The sequence below is a fragment of the Camelus ferus genome, chromosome 3 (genome assembly GCF_009834535.1).
Source record: "Camelus ferus isolate YT-003-E chromosome 3, BCGSAC_Cfer_1.0, whole genome shotgun sequence".
NCBI lineage: Eukaryota > Metazoa > Chordata > Mammalia > Artiodactyla > Camelidae > Camelus > Camelus ferus.
Window position 1 is genome coordinate 116,145,102 of NC_045698.1, and position 15,926 is coordinate 116,161,027.

The 15,926-nt window shown below is 48.4% G+C and overlaps 1 pseudogene; it reads right to left on the minus strand.

The window, feature by feature from the left end:
- LOC106730392 overlaps positions 1-15,926 on the minus strand; it is an 87,455-nt pseudogene that overhangs the window by 35,054 nt on the left and 36,475 nt on the right.

Consider the following 15,926-nt stretch of genomic DNA (forward strand, 5'->3'; position numbering starts at 1 on the left):
TTTAAAGAGAACTGAAATCATACCAAGTCGTTTCTCTGACCACAAAAGGATAAAGTTAAAACAATAACTGGAAAGTACTCCAAATACTTGGAAATTAAGTAATTCACTTCTAAATAAACTATGAAGGTCAAGGAAGAAATCACAAGATAAAATAAAAAGGATTTTTAATGGAAATGTTAAAAAAAAAACACTGTTATATGTAGCTAAAACAGTTGTCTGCAGGAAATTTATCCTTTTTTGATTTTTATATTAGTAAAGAAAAAAATCTCAAATAAATGACCTAAGCTTCCATCTTAAGTTATCAGAAGGGGAGCAAATTAAACCCACGAAATCAGAAAGAAATGATAAGGAGTAGAAATTATGGAACTAAAACCATAAAAGCAATAGAGAAAAATCACTGATACCAAACATTAATTTTTTGAGAAATCAGTAGTATCATACAGCTATAGCCAGACTAATAAAGAGAAAAAGAGAAATGACAAATTCTCAACATTAGGAATAAAAATAATAACACTACAGACCATACATGTATTCAAAAGAGAATAATAAAACACCTTTATGCTCATAAACTTGACAACTTAGGTGAAATGGACAAGTTTCTGGAAAGACCCAAAATATCAAGACTCACTCAAGAAGAAATAAAAAAGCCAGTAACAGCACTTTGTCTATCAAATGAATTAAATTAGTGGTTAAAAACTTCACAAACTCCAGGCTCTGAATTCACTGTTGAATTTCACCAAATTTTGAGAAAGAAGTAATACAAATCCTACCAGAAAGCAGAAAAGGAAACAAATTTGAACTCATTTTATGAGACTACGACTACTCTAATACCAAAATCAGACAAAGATTTTACTTTAAGTATGCAAGGTTGTAAGTTTAACACTGAAAATCAATCAATGCATTTCATATTAAAAGGAAAACCACAGGATCCTATCAATAAATGTGGAAAAAGCATGAGATAAAATTCAATATATAATCATGACTTTAAAAAAGAAAAAAAAATTTTAACAAACTAGGATTAAGAGGAATTTCCTCAACATAATAAAGGGCACACATGAAAAACTTAACACCTAACATCATACTTAACAGTGAAAGACTGAATGTTTGCCCTTAAGACTGAGAACACAGCAAGGACCTCTCACTACTTCTATTCAAAATATACTAGATTGTGGCCAGTGAAATAAAGCAAAAAAAAATTTAAATACACACACACACATAATCATATATATGAATAAAAGGAAAATATAAAACTTTCTTCACAGATATATTCCAAATAGAAAATTCTAAGAAATCGACAAAAAAATGGTATTAGAACTACTATGTGAGTTTAGCAAAGCTGCAAGACAGAAGGTCAGTGTATAAAAATCAACTACACTGCATGAAAATATTAACTACTCGGGAATAAATTCTACAGAATATGCGAGAGATCTCTACTCTGAAACATATAATATTGCTGGAAGAAATTAAAGAAGACTAGACCTAGAACAGTTGAAACAATTTTGGAAAAAAACTAAGTTGGAAGACTTACACTGTTTGATTTCAAGACTTACTATAAAACTAAAGTAATAAAGACAGTATGGTATTGGTAAAAAAAAAAAAAAAAAAAGACATGTACATCAATATAACAGGAAGAAATGTCCAGAGATATGCTATGATGTCAAGATAGATCAATGAATAAATTAACACATCACAGTTACTAGGTGAATGAATTGTGTACAACCCCCTCAATGAGCATGTCCATTTGCACCCACCATGTTTTCCTAGGAACAACCACAGCTCCTGTCTTGCTTCTAAGCCCTCTCTGAAACAAAACCTTTCGATGTGAGGATCACACTAGATTTTTGGGCAAAGGCTCAAGATAGTAAAACTAATCAAGTTAGTTTACTAGAGATAAACCATTGCTTTACTGAATGTGAATTTTGCTAGGCCAATCTTAAAAACATTTAAAAACTAAGCTCCTAAAACCAGTATCACACAAAAACAAAATATCGTAACAGAATACTAAAACGACTATATGGAAACAAATTGGACAACCTAGAAGAAATGGACAAGTTTCTGAAAACATACAGTCCACCATGATAGAAGAAGAAATAGACCACTAGAATAGACCGATCACTAGAAATGAAACAATTAGCAATAATTAGAAATAAGCAAAAAACCCCCTGCAAACAAAAGTCCAGACGAGATGGCTTCACTCAGGAATTTTACAAAACATACAAAGAACTCATACCGATCCTGTTCAAATTCTAGAAAGATTGAAAAGGAAAGAATATTCCTAAACTCATTCTATGAACCATCACCCATATACCAAAACAAAACAAAGACACTACCAAAAATGAAAATTACAGGTCAATATCACTGATGAACATACATTTAAAAATCATCCACAAAATATTAGCAAACAGAATCCAACAACACATAAAAAACATCATACAACATAATCAAGCTGGATTCATCCCAGGGACACAAGGGATAACACAAGGGATAGTTCAAAATACACAAATGAATCAATGTGACATACCACTTCACAAAATAAAGGACAAAAACCACATGGTCATCTCAATGGATGATGAAAAAGCAAAACAAAATTCAGCCACTTATGATAAAAGCTTATAATAAAGTGGGCACAGAGGGAACATATCTGAACATAATAAAAGCTATTTATGATACAGCTAACACAGTACTAAACAGTGAAAAACTGAAAAATATGCCACTAAAAACTGGAACAAGACAAAGATGCCCACTCTCACCCCTTTTATTCAATATAGTATTTGGAAGTCCTAGCCATAGCAACTAGACAACAAAAAGAAATAAAAGGGGTCCAAATTGAAAGAGAAGAGGTAAAATTGTCATTATATGCAGATTACATGATACTATCTATAGAAAATTCTTAAGGCTCCACACAAAAATGACTAAAGCTAATTAAAGTATTTGGCAAGGTAGCAGAATACAACAGCAACCTACAGAAATCAGTGGCATTTCTTCACATGAATGTAGTACTCCCTTTTAAAATTGCATCCAAAAAATAAAATACTTAGGAATAAATCTACCCAAGGACGTGAAAGACTTAAATGCAGAGACCCATAAAACACTTAAGGGAATTAAAGAGGACTTAGAGAAACCGAAAGATAGCCCACGTCCTTATATTGGAAGAATATTGTTAAAATGGCCATACCTGCCCTGAGGCATCAACAGACTGAATGCAGATCCCTACCAAATCACCCAGGACATTTTTCGCAGAACTAGAAAAAATCATCTTAAAATTTATATGGAATCAGAGAAGACCCAGCATTACGGAAGCATTACTCAAGAAAAAGAACAAAGCTGGAGGAATAACCCTCCCAGACTTCAGACAGTACTACAGACCTACAATCAAAACAGCACGGTATTGTTACAAAAACAGACATATGGATCAATGGAACACAAATGAGACCCCAGAAATAAACCCACAAACTTTTGGTCAACTAATCTTTGACAAAAGAGGCAAGAACATACCATGGAGGGAAGACAGTCTCTTCAGCAAAGGCTATAGGGAAAACTGGACCGCTGCATGGAAATCAGTGAAGTTAGATGACTGCCTAACATCGTACACAAAAATAAACTCATAATGGCTTAAAGACTTAAACAGAAGACCAGAATCTATAAACCTCTAAGAAGAAAACATAGGCAACACATTATCTCACATACATCTCAGCAATGTTCTCCTAGGGCAGTCTGCCCCAGCACCAGAAAGAAAATCACAAGCAAACACACACATGGGACCTAGCAGAACTCACAAGCTTCCACACAGCAAAGGGAACCATAAGCAAAACAAAAAGATAACATACTGAATGGGAGAAAATACTTGCAAATGATTTGACTGACAAAGGCTTAATTTCCAGACTACATAATCAACTCGTACAACTTAAAAACCAAAAAACAAGCACCCCAATCCAAACATGGGCAAAAGACCTGAACACACATTTCTCCAATGAAGACATACAAATGGCCAACAGGCATATGAAAAACAGGCATATGAAAAAAATGCTCAATATCTTTATCAGAGAAATGCAAGTCAAAACTACAGTGAGGTAACTATCACCTCACACACAGTCAGAAAGGCCATCATTCAACAAAAGTCCACAAAGGAGAAATGCTGGAGAGGCTGTGGAGAGAAGGGGACCCTCCTACACTGCTGGTGGCAATGTAGTTTGGCGTAGCCACTGTGAAAAACATTTGGAGACTAAATAAAACTAGACTTGCCAAAAGATTTTGATCTCGGGGGCAGGCCAACAAGTTCCCAAAGCCCTGGGCCTCGTCTGTTATTCCAACCTGGAGGGTCCAAGGCGGCCTGCAGTCGCCAGGCAGGTCCACCTGAGCAGGAAGGCCATGGCCTGAGGGCCAGTCGGAGATACTCCAAGGCCAGCCCAGCGCCCTCCCACCTCCCGGAGCTGCTCCCACTTTCCCAAACCCACGTGTGAGCGGCGATGAAGACACCGGGGTTCAGTGACTACTAATGGCGGGGGCGATGCACCATGAACCAGGGCGGCAGCCCGGACCCGCATCAGGGTCCTGATGGGCTGCGTGGCCTGGGCCTCACCTGCGCAGCCCTCCCTGTGTGCCTCCCCAATGCAGCCCAGGCCTCAACCACCGGCTCCCCGACCTGCGCGCCCCCACCAGCGCCCCCTTACCTGCCAGGCGACAGCAGCAGAGGCGAAGGCACGTGGCGGCCCAGACCCCGGCCGTGTTCCTCCTCGGGAAGCTGGTCCAGGAGCACCCGGCTCCGGCCCAGCTCCCACAGGCTCTGGGCGGGCTCCCGCGCCTTCGCGCGTGCGCGTCCTCGTCCACGCCCCTCCCCCGCCCTCTGCCAGTAGCAGTGACAATCGGGCTGGGGCTCCCGCACTACGGGACATGGCCAGTGGGGCCGAGAGGGGCCGAGCCCGGCCATGCGAGCCCAGGCCGTGGGGCGGTGGGGCTGGTCCACCCCATGGCCCAGGTCTGGCCAGCCAAGTTCCCACCCCAAATGCCCCCCCAACCCAGACACCGACAGGGTCCCCTCCACCCCAGCACCCAATCAGAACCACCACTGTTCCCGGGCCAGGCCACACCCCACAGTTCCAATCCCCCCTGCTGGCCGCCACACAACACCTCCAGCCCTGTCACGGCCCCCACACCCCCCGGCCAGGCCTCATCCCTGACATGATCCACAAGACAAGGCTCCTCCTCATATTGAGGTCCCCACCCCACACTCCACCCCACTAGCTTCTAACTTACAGCCCCTGCAAACAAGCTGACCCCTCATGCTTCACCCCGGGTCCACCCATCATCCTGAGATGGTCCCCTCACCCCAGGATTAGCCCCCATCCCTCAACCGGGTTCCCCTATTCCGAGCGCCCCTTACCCCGTGATGGCCCCCTCACACTTCAGCCAGGTGACTTCCACTCTGGGCAGCCCCTCATTCCTCAACCTGACTCCCCGCGGGAGCCCCCCCTCACTCTGCACCCCTAACCCAAGCTGACCCCCTCACTCCTCACCCCACTGGGGGTGGGGCGGTCTGCGCTCAGGTCATCATGCTCACAGCCACCAGACAGGGATCCCGAGCAGCGCGCGGATATACACCCCAGTGTCCGAGGCTCCTCTGGGGCGTGGTGGGCGGGGCTGGTGCAAGGTGATGCAAAACTGTCCCCAGTCTGGCACAAAACATTACAACTTCAGGGGTGGGGAGGGTATAGCTCAGCAGTAGAGTGAATGCTTAGCATGCACGAGGTCCTGGGTTCATTCCTCAGAATCTCCATCAGTAAATACATAAATAAATGCAATTACCACCTTACCCACCAGGGGAAAAAAATTACTACTTCATAAATTTTAATAGGCCCATTTCTGTGATAGAAAGGCTTGTACACCAGAAATTGACCTATTGTCTGACTATACTTTAAAAATTACTCATCAGCCCTCTAAAGTGACACATTTTCCAGGCCCCCACTTAGGAAGCTTACATTTGTGTACCTCTAGCCTTGACACTCAGAGGCCTGAAGTTCCAATACATCTAAATTTTAAGTATCCTATTTGGAAGGATATGTTCCATTCAAGGAGCTATAAGGGGTAACATGTAGGTACCCACTGGGGATTTTTGTATGTTTTTAGCACCTGCTGCCTAAAAGGCTGCAAACTGAACTTTTATACAGTTTAAAAAAGAAGACTGAAGCTATTATGAGTAGTCTTTCCCCACGAAGCATGCACACCTCACGTCAAAAAGCCCAGTTCTCTCGTAATACATGTGCAAGAGTGTGAGAACCTTTCTCCCTTGAATTAAGAGCAAGCACTGTCTGAAGTAAACAAGTAACATGGGTGTGCGCACTGCTTCTCAGACACTCGCAAGATTCGGGATGGGTGGTCACCAGACCCTGTCAGCCGGGACTAGTGCTAACACAGACACAGAGAGCAAGGCCCAGCTGGTGGTGGGGGCTTTCTCATCACTGTCACTGGCATCCAGACTCCACTGTGATGCTTCTAGTTTTAGATGGAGAGAGTCCAAGCCCCTCCTTCTGGGTGTGCAAGTCTATAGAATCAAAGCCCAGCTCTGCCTGGGTCACAGACTGGCAGCTGCGAAGGAAGTGAGGCCTGAACGGAATTTTTCAACTTAATGTTTTCTGTTATTTCTCCAATATGTATTTATAATAATAATATGTATCTTTTTTTTTTAATCTACGGAAGGATTTTTTTCAGAACATCGAAGGAAGTATTTTTACAGACAGTCTCCACGACAAATGGCTCAGTGTCCTTGATAAACGGAATGCGGAGGAAAAAATAATTGCAACCCGGAGGTAATGACGGTCACACCCGGAAAACACAACCAACATCCCCAACATCCTCTTAGGAAAATATCAGCTCATAGTTCACAGCTTTGTCTACTAAAGTAATGACCAGTGTCAAAGGGCTGCATCTGCTACCCACAGAAGCCACTTGAAAAACAGATGCATGCACTCCTGCTGTTACTCAATTCCTGTTTTTATCCTAATCTTATTAATATGGACTCCAGACCAGTTAACACCTGCTGAAGACACGGAACTGCTGCAGATGAAATCCACTGGTCAAAACAGAGATGCCAGAGAACGAATCTGCCAGTGTTACAATCTTAATTTTTCAAATACTTAACAACAGAAGTTAGTATCTGGTCCAGAAATTGAGATCAATGAAACATTTCTGTGTGCATTCACGCTTAGAACTCTGCGAGAGAGGACTGTGTGCATGGTTTACAATCATGTACTCTATTCTCTGTCTCTGCATTTCCATTTTCTAAGCAAAACGACATACTTTGTTTAAAAGTGCATTTTCCTGTCTGTACGCTTTCGGACCAGCTGCCAAGAGCCAATGTTGACCTCCTGAGACACCTTTTTCGAGTGCTCCACAACACTGAGCAACACTCCTCATTCAATCAGATGATGGCTTATAACTTATCACGCTGTCTAGCCCCAAGCCTTCTTGGTCCACCTAATGCCACCAGCTCACAATCAGAAGAGGACTTCACAAAAAAGGTAATGAGACCTCTCATCTTCATGCCTTGTGGGGCATGGTCCTGAAACCTGAGGTACTAGCCATTTGAACCTGAAACCTGAGGTACTAGCCATGATGGTCCAGGTTTTTCAAGTGCACATCTTAAACACGCTCCCCTGGAGTGGCAGAGTCACTGACCTGGTGGGGTGAGGGGAGGTGGTGGGTCGTTAAGTGGGAAACTGAGAGCAGTAGAGGCATTTCTCCTTTCCCATCCAGGAGACTGAACCACAGAGAGGTAAGAGTAGGATGATGGGACAGAACAGAACCTGAGCTTTGGGGTCTCACAGCCGAGGCTCAACTCTCAGCCTAATCACTGAGGGAGTGTGAACTACGGCGAAGGTCCCATCGTTTCATCATCACAGAATGACACCACCACCCAGCTCCTCTGGTCACTGCTGGCACATTGCGGTGGCTTGGGCAAGATGAGCACCCACGGCTCCACATACACTGGCCTTCCTCTGCCAGCTGTGGTCCCTCACAAGGACACTCGGCTCCTATGTCACCCCCACTGCAGGGTGAGGGGGCTAGGAAAAGATTCCAGAACATCCAAACAGAGACACAACAGGCCTAATCAGATCACAGCTCTGCCCCAAGCTCAACCCGACAGCCAGCATGAGATGAGGCAGTGCAGACACGTCTCCTCTCCAGCTACTTCCTTCCTTCACAAGAAAAATCACAGAAATCTCTGCTTCTGAACTTTCACATATTTCCTCACTTAAGAAGTAAATTTCTCAAGTTTTTGTCTATTGGATGCTTTATGAGTTTTCCTAAGATGCTGTATGTCAATTTATATCAATAAAACTGAAGAAAATGAAACAAAAACAAACAAATGAAATTTAGTAAGAGAATATACAGATTCATCTCAAGAATCCTTCATAGGTCACTTGAAAATTGTCCTAGTTTTAAACATGTAACCATCGTTACAAAAACATTAGCTATTGAACAAGGCCACAAATTATAATTTTAACCCACTGATTTAAAAGAATTTTAAAATCTGTACCCAAAGTACTCATGAAAGTATCACTATTTCTTAGAGAAAACTGATTTGTAGGCTCATTTTTTTAATCAACTCTGAATTTTTCTCAGAATTCTCTTACAGGTTTTAGATCCAAGACTTACATATGAAATGATTTCTAACTGTGCCATTTGGAAAAGAACACCCCACTGCGCCCTCATGTGTTTCAGGTTTCTCTGGTACAGTTCCTCCTCGAGAACTGCCTCCTGCTCTGGGGAGAAGACACCCCTTCCTCTGGGAAGCGCGCGACCACTCCTGACGAAGGTGACATCACTACTGACAGGGAGGGGGCTGCAGGGTGTGGGAACCATGTAACTGGCTTTGGTGGGAAAGGCAGCAGGGCTGCCAGGGCTCATGGGAGACGCTCGGACAGTGCAGTTCTGGAGCCCAAATCACATCCCAAGAGCAGTGATCTCCACCTGCTCCACGTCAGGGCAGCTTTCATACTGTCCTGAGACCAAAGAAAGGATAAGGCAGTTCTGACTGCAGGAAGTTGCTAGTACAGCATTAGGAGACATTAGGGTATAATACAGTGTTTGGAAATTTTTTCAAACAAAACTTTAAATGGGACTTATATATGTGAGATGTGCTCAGGCTGAAACTAGAGTGAGGGGCCAGAGCACTGCCTTGTTTATTCCCCACTCCCTTTTTTCCTGCTTAATGCTACCTGAGGTGCCACAGGTTTCCAGTGCCTTTGAAACAGGTTGAAAAGAAACCTGCATCAATGAGAAAAAAAGGACTTGACTGATTTGATGTGAAACCCCCTTTCCAGACTGTCAGCGCCTGGGCCCCTGTTCACCAGCTGTGTTACCTCTGGCCAGTTATTTTAGCTCGCTTTCAGTTTTTTCATCTCTAAAATGTGAATACAAACAACATCTAAATTTTAGGATTATTGTCAAGATTAATCATGGATGTAAACTAAATTTGTAAAAAAGCAATTACTGGGGCCAGTAGAAGTTCCTCTGAGAACCCTGAGCTAGGACTGTCTGAGCCTAGGTCATCACAGCTAACTGGCTGCAGTCCACTTCATAACGATGAGGTTAGATTCGGAACCTGGGGACGTGGATCATGAGACTCTTTGAATTGGGGGGGGCAGGTAATTAGGTTGGTTTGTTTGTATGTTTGTTTTTTATGTTAATGGAGGTACTGGGACTTGAAACCACGACCTCATGTGTAGTTAAGTACGCACTGAACCACTGAGCTATCAGCCTCTCCCAATCCCTTTGCAGTTTTGACATTTTTTGGTTTTATGACATTTATCTCACTGCTTTCAGGAAATCTTTGGGAAAATCTATTTAATCAGGAATTTAGTTGAGTCTAGAACCTGAGAATGTGCTTTACTAAGATAACTGTTTTTGAATTCATCAGTGACAACAGGACAACCCCTGGAATCAACACGAATGACAGTGGCAGTCGTTTTCAAAAGTCCACAAGGACAGTACGAGGCCAAGTGCCCATCTACCACGGGTCTGCACACATGCCTGTCCATGATTCTTAAAGTCCCTGAAGAACAGAAGTGGCCATAATCACATTTGACCCTTCCTCTCTTCTATCTTTATTCCTCACATATTGTTTCACTTTTCTTCCTCCTCTATTCTGCACGTTTACCACGATTTATTAAAAATGCGTTAGAGAACCACTTTATTTGCTTATGGCCCATATTAACACCTTGGTGGAGGCTCACCTGGGCAGTCTGCGTCTCAACTAAGGTCACTTCTGCACCTGCAGTCAATGGGCAGCTCGGCTGGGGCTGACTCACGTGTCTGTTGCTTGGCGCTGGCTCTAAGTGGATCCTCATCTCTTCAGCAAGCGAGCCTGGCCTTCTTCATACGGTGGAGGAAGAGCTCCCAACAGCAAGATGCTTTTCAAGAGTCCATGTAGGGGAGGGCTGCACAAAGGACCACAAGGATAATGAGTTATTCATCACTTACTGAGGGCTGTGACTGTCATCGACCACATGATACCCAGAACCCGAGATGCATTCCTACCGCACACCTACTCTTCTTCATGAGCTGTTAAGCCTCTGTTATTTACACCAGCATTTTCGTAGGATATTAAGATGTTTGCTAGGGAGTATCTTTGAAATAATCATTGATTTTCCCCCTATGTATTTCTTGCTCTATCTTACTCCCTGTCTTAAGCTGTCTTAAGAGACAGACCATTCCTTAGAGAACAGAAGTTACAGAAGAATATGAGGAATAACAGAGCTGTTTGTTGCCTATGAGTTTTAAACATTCAGTTTTCTAGGAAACAAAAACAATTCATGGCATAAAGATTTAGGTGGGAATCTCATGGGGAAAGCCCAGAACAATGAGGTGTATAGGACATGTGCACCGTTTCCTGAATAGAAAACAAAAGGAATCAGGAAGCCCCCACAGAACAGCTAACTCACATCTCTAAGACCGAGCCTGGTAGAGTCGCACAGAACTTCCTGCACCTCAACATGGAACAGATCAGTGAAATGGTTCCATCAATCTGAGAATAGTAGGGAAGGAATAAAGTCACTGGATTTGCTGAGACAGGTCTCAGCAACAGCTGTGCAGGCCGGCTCCCCAGGACCAGACAGCAACTAGCACAGCTCAGCAGGTGCCCAGCGTACACAGGGATCCCCAGGCTTACGGCGCCCAGCCCAGGAGACCCCAGAGGAAGGTGGGGTGGGGGACTGGGTGCCCCCAGGAAGGTGCCCCCTCATCAGGCAGGATTGGCCCCCATAGAGGTGGAGGGTCAGCAACATGGACAGGGGGTGAGTTCAGTGGAAACGGGAGCAGAGGACGTGCTGACTCCTTCGAGGTCTGCTGCCCTTGCTCTCCAAGGCCCCTCACTCCCTGCTCTCCAAGGCCCCTCACTCCCTGCTGACCCCCTGCCCTACCCGCTTGATACCACAGTCCTGACTCCCAGCCTCGTAACCTCTCACACAACCACAGCACTCCAAGCCTGGTCTGCCCCCCAACCTGCCACTAGCCCACCCACCCAACAAATGGTGCCCAGGATCCTTCACAAAGGCCACTGGGACAAGGACAAGTGAGTTAGCTGACACACATTTCCAAACCTTGTAAGAGCTGGGCTGATGGACGCTGGGCAGAGGGCCGCACAGCAGGTCCTTGCAGAGGGGTGACCTGTAGGTGGCAGGACAGGCCCCGGGAGTGCAATGGCAAAGGTTATATGTCGGGAGAGGCTGAGCTGCAGGCCGCACAGGGCCGGCACCTCCTCTCCTAGGAACACCCCTCCTGGCCACACTGCTGTCACATTTGACCACAGTCCACCCTATGCTTAGGGGACATTCAGCCCTGAGTCCTTAGGGAGGCAAGTGCCTGCACGTGGCTGACATCATCCTGGGCATTGGCAGCCATGAAGGGAGCAGGTGGGGGCAGCAGTGATGCCTTCTGACAGGTGCCCCTTCCCCACCCGCACTAAGGCACATCCTAGACATGAACACTGGTCCCCACCCAGCAAGGGAGAAGGCGCTGTCCTCCCCCGACCTCCACTCTCACCCGTTTAGACGTTTGTATGGCCAACCCCAGCAAGGACCGCTCCTGGACCAGCACCAAGGCGGAACAGAAGTGACCTTGCACTTGCACCTGTTGACCACTTCCCAGGCTCAGGGTGGATGCTCTGGGTTTCCATCCTGCCTGCAGGACAACACCCTTCCCCCTATGGAATGTGGTCCCCACAAATGGGGATCCCCAGGGGCTCTGGCCCCCTAGGGGTTGTGGCCCCCCTGCCCTCTGAAGGGCTGGGTCTGCATTGCTGTCTCCTGAGGTCTCACAGCCTGCAGCCATGGCCCTGCCAGAGAACCAGCTGCTTGGGCTGGCAGCCCAGGAGGCGGGCAGCTGCTCAGCTCACTCAAAACTTGCAGGATTGCAATGCAGGCTCCTTGGCCTCGGCCTCTCCCCTTGACTCCATAGTCCCTGGTGGTGATGATCAGGGGAGCATGCATGGGCTCCTAACCTCCAGCACATGGAAAGGAAGCTTCTCCTTGTCCTTTCCCCCATCTCAATATTAACAGCTTCCTGCGCATTTTATCATTTAATCTTGGAAATAATCCACAGCTCAGCTGTATAGATACAGAAACTGAGGCTCAGAGTGGTGGTAGGATTGCCAGACGCCACACAGCAAGACAGCAGGAGGGCTAGGATTCCAGTTTTTATCTGTCTCACCACCTCATATCCCCTCCGCCTCGCCAAAGCCTACATCTGAGCTGTGCAATCAGGATTGGGAAACACAGACCTGAAAGGAACCCTCAAGGATGGCCTAACACCCAGACCAGGTGGAGAGGGGCCTCCCTAAGGCCAATTCCACACCAGGGCAGAGCCCCCATCAATGGAGCTTTCCCAGACCGTCTGCAGAGCTTTCCAGGCTACCCTGGGCATCAGCCAAGGACTGGCCCCAAGCAGGACGTGTGGGTTGTGGTCTCTGACCGGTGGACCCTCACTTGCATCTTAGGCACACCCTGACCTGGAAAAGGTCAGGGGATCCTTGGCCCTCCTTCTTTCACTTAGACCTCTAGGACACATCCTCTTGTACCCACAACATCTGGAAGTCCTCCTCCATGTCTGACTGCAATCCTTCCTGCTGCAGGGGACACCTGTTACCATCTCTGCAACACAAGCAGGTCCTTCCTCCCTCAAGCACACAGTGACCGCCCCCACATGTGGGAGACCATTTGCTGCCTCTTGTCCGAACTTTAGAAATTTGGAGTACCTGGGTCACGGACCCAGGCCCCAACTCCTGGGCTCAGACCTAAGGAATCAACGTCAGTGACATCTGATCCTCCCCAATCCCCAGGTCCAGGGTGACAGAAGGAGATGGGGCAGGGGCCCCTCCCAGCACCAGGAGCAGGGAGCCCCTCCCTGCCCGAGTTGAGGGGAGGTTGCAGGGGACCCCGGGCCCCTCAAATCAAAACTCCCAGAGAAGATGCTGTGCCTCCCCCATCAGACCAGGGTCTCCAGGAAGGCCCAGCCACTGACCACCCCTCTGCAGGCCACCAGTTCCTCACCACAGGCTCCTCCCAACCCACTCTGGCCAAAGCCCCCATGTCACCAAACCCCAGGGACAACCACCTGTCCCTTTTGCTCCACTTCTGAGCTCTCCTTCTGCCCTCAGGCAGCACCCCAGGGCCTGACCTTGAGCTGAGACTCGAGATTCCTCTGTGGCTCCCCAGCCCTCAGATTCCTTGGTCAGTCAAGAATACAGCCAGCAACCTCCTTCCACCCCCACGCCACCCCCATCCACCCACCTTGCTCCCTGGACAGCTGGCCTCCTGATCACATACCCCCTGATGCCAAGGTGTCCTTGACAGTGTGTTAGGCCAGTCACTGCCATGGTAAGCTGCCCCTCTGGTGGCTGTCCGAGGCCTGCACACCCGCCGGCTGCATACCACCTCTATGTCCTCAAACCTCTGTCCAGTTCTCCCAGTATGTGATAGCCTTATGTTCCTGCTGGCGTCCTCCTCTGGGAGGGCGGGACCAGGACCTGGCTTGCTCACCCCGGTGCCTGCACCCCAGTGGGGGCAGAGTGCCCAGCCAAGACTTGCTATGGGGGGACAAGTGAAGCCACGTGGCCGGGCAGCATGGCCCCTCTCTGCCCCTCCAACCTGGCGGCAACCTCCAGGACCCCTCCCGCCTCCCTCCCTCTCATACCCACACACCCATCAGCAATCAGCCTTCATGTCAAAATGCACCAAGACTCTCACTGCTGTTTTCCATTCCATGGCCACCACCCTGGTGGGACCCACTGCCAGCCTCCCCCCGGCCTGCCTCTGCCTGTCCCCAGCACACTGCCATCACTGGAAATATGCCAAGACACATGCTCTGCTCAAAACCTTCCTGCTGCTCCCTCCTCACTCAGAGCAAAGGTCATGCTGCCCTCAGGGACCCCACAGGCCCCAGGGACTGGCCCACCTTTCCTGACCCTCCCCAACTCCCCACCTCGAGTACACTCGTCCAGCCACACTCAGACGGGGAACCCCAACTCCCTGCAACCCCGCCCTCGGAGACCTGCCTTATTCCGACTTCAGCCCCTGTGCGGGGCCACAGCCTTATCCTGGTGTCTCACGTGAGGTTGCTCAGAGAAGGCTGCCTGGTTCCTGTCACCAGCTGCCAGAGCGGAGTAGCCTGGCCCCCATCCAACTCAGAACGCCCCCCAGGGGACCTCCCCTGGGGCCCCAGTGTGTCAGAGCCTGGGAGGAGGCTCAGTCTGCGGCTCCCTGCCGTCCTGCTCCCTGCAGAGCTCCCTGGTGGTTCAGCCCAGCCCCAGGAGGGGGAACTGGACAGCCAAGGCCACTGCTGGCCACTCAGGGCCGAGCTGCCTCCCCTGCGAAGTAGGCACACATCTTCACGACTCATGCTGCTCAGGGAGACAACAGAGATAGATACAGGGCTCAGCACAGGGCCCGGCACGCTCATGGGAGATCAGCGGACAGTAACACAGAGGGTGCGTTGGGGGTGCAGCCTACCTGCTCACCCACTGAGCCTGAGCCTTCTCAGCATTCAGGATGCCTCCTGCAGGCCCGCGAAGCAGGCGTTTTTATAGGATTGTGGGAATCAGGGCCCCCTGGGGTTTGATGGGCTAATTCACACTGGAGTGGGAAGGCCTCATATCTGTCCTCCCACACAACAGAAAGAAGCCAGGATGGGAGAAGCTAGCCCCACTGAGGGAACAGGGAGTGGCCAAGGTGTCTCTGCAGGCAGGGGCTTCTAGGAGCCCTTCAAAACTTCTCAGCTGGGCCTTTGTGCTCCTGAAAGCACGCATGCCAGGTACAAGCCCCACCAAATCATGCTTCACATGTCCAGAGTGCCAACAGCCCACCTCTACTTATTGCCGTCTGACCCACAGACCAAGGCTTGTGCTGGGTTGCCTCCTCCAGGGAACCCACCTGGATAAGCTGGGAGTTCCTGAGCACTGCACCTGGCTCCTCCAACAGGTCCTACCCGGCTGCTGGGCTGGGGCTCCCTGCCCAGGCCCCACCTCCCCCAGCAGCTGGAGCTCATCAGGGCTCTCAAGCCCCCCTGCAGCCCTGGTGGCCCTGCTCCCACACACCAGCTGGGATGTAGCCACTAGGGACTCAGAACACAGCACCCTCTCCTGCCTCCAGGCCTTCACCTTGGCCGTGACCTCTGACCACATCCCCTCCTGTCCCTTGGCTGACTCAGCTTCTTCAGGGCTCTCCAGAGGCACTGCCATCTCCTGGAAGCCTCCTCAAACTCCCACTCTGTGCCCAGCTCCCCTCTGACCACTAGCCTGTGAGAACCCCCCTCCCCGGACAGGCCCACACCTGCTTCCCCAGATCAATGCCATGTCCTCTCTGTTGAGGGATAGGGGCAATGCTTGTGACCTGAGGGAACCCTGGAGGATGGAGATCGGCCTGACTTCAGTCTTG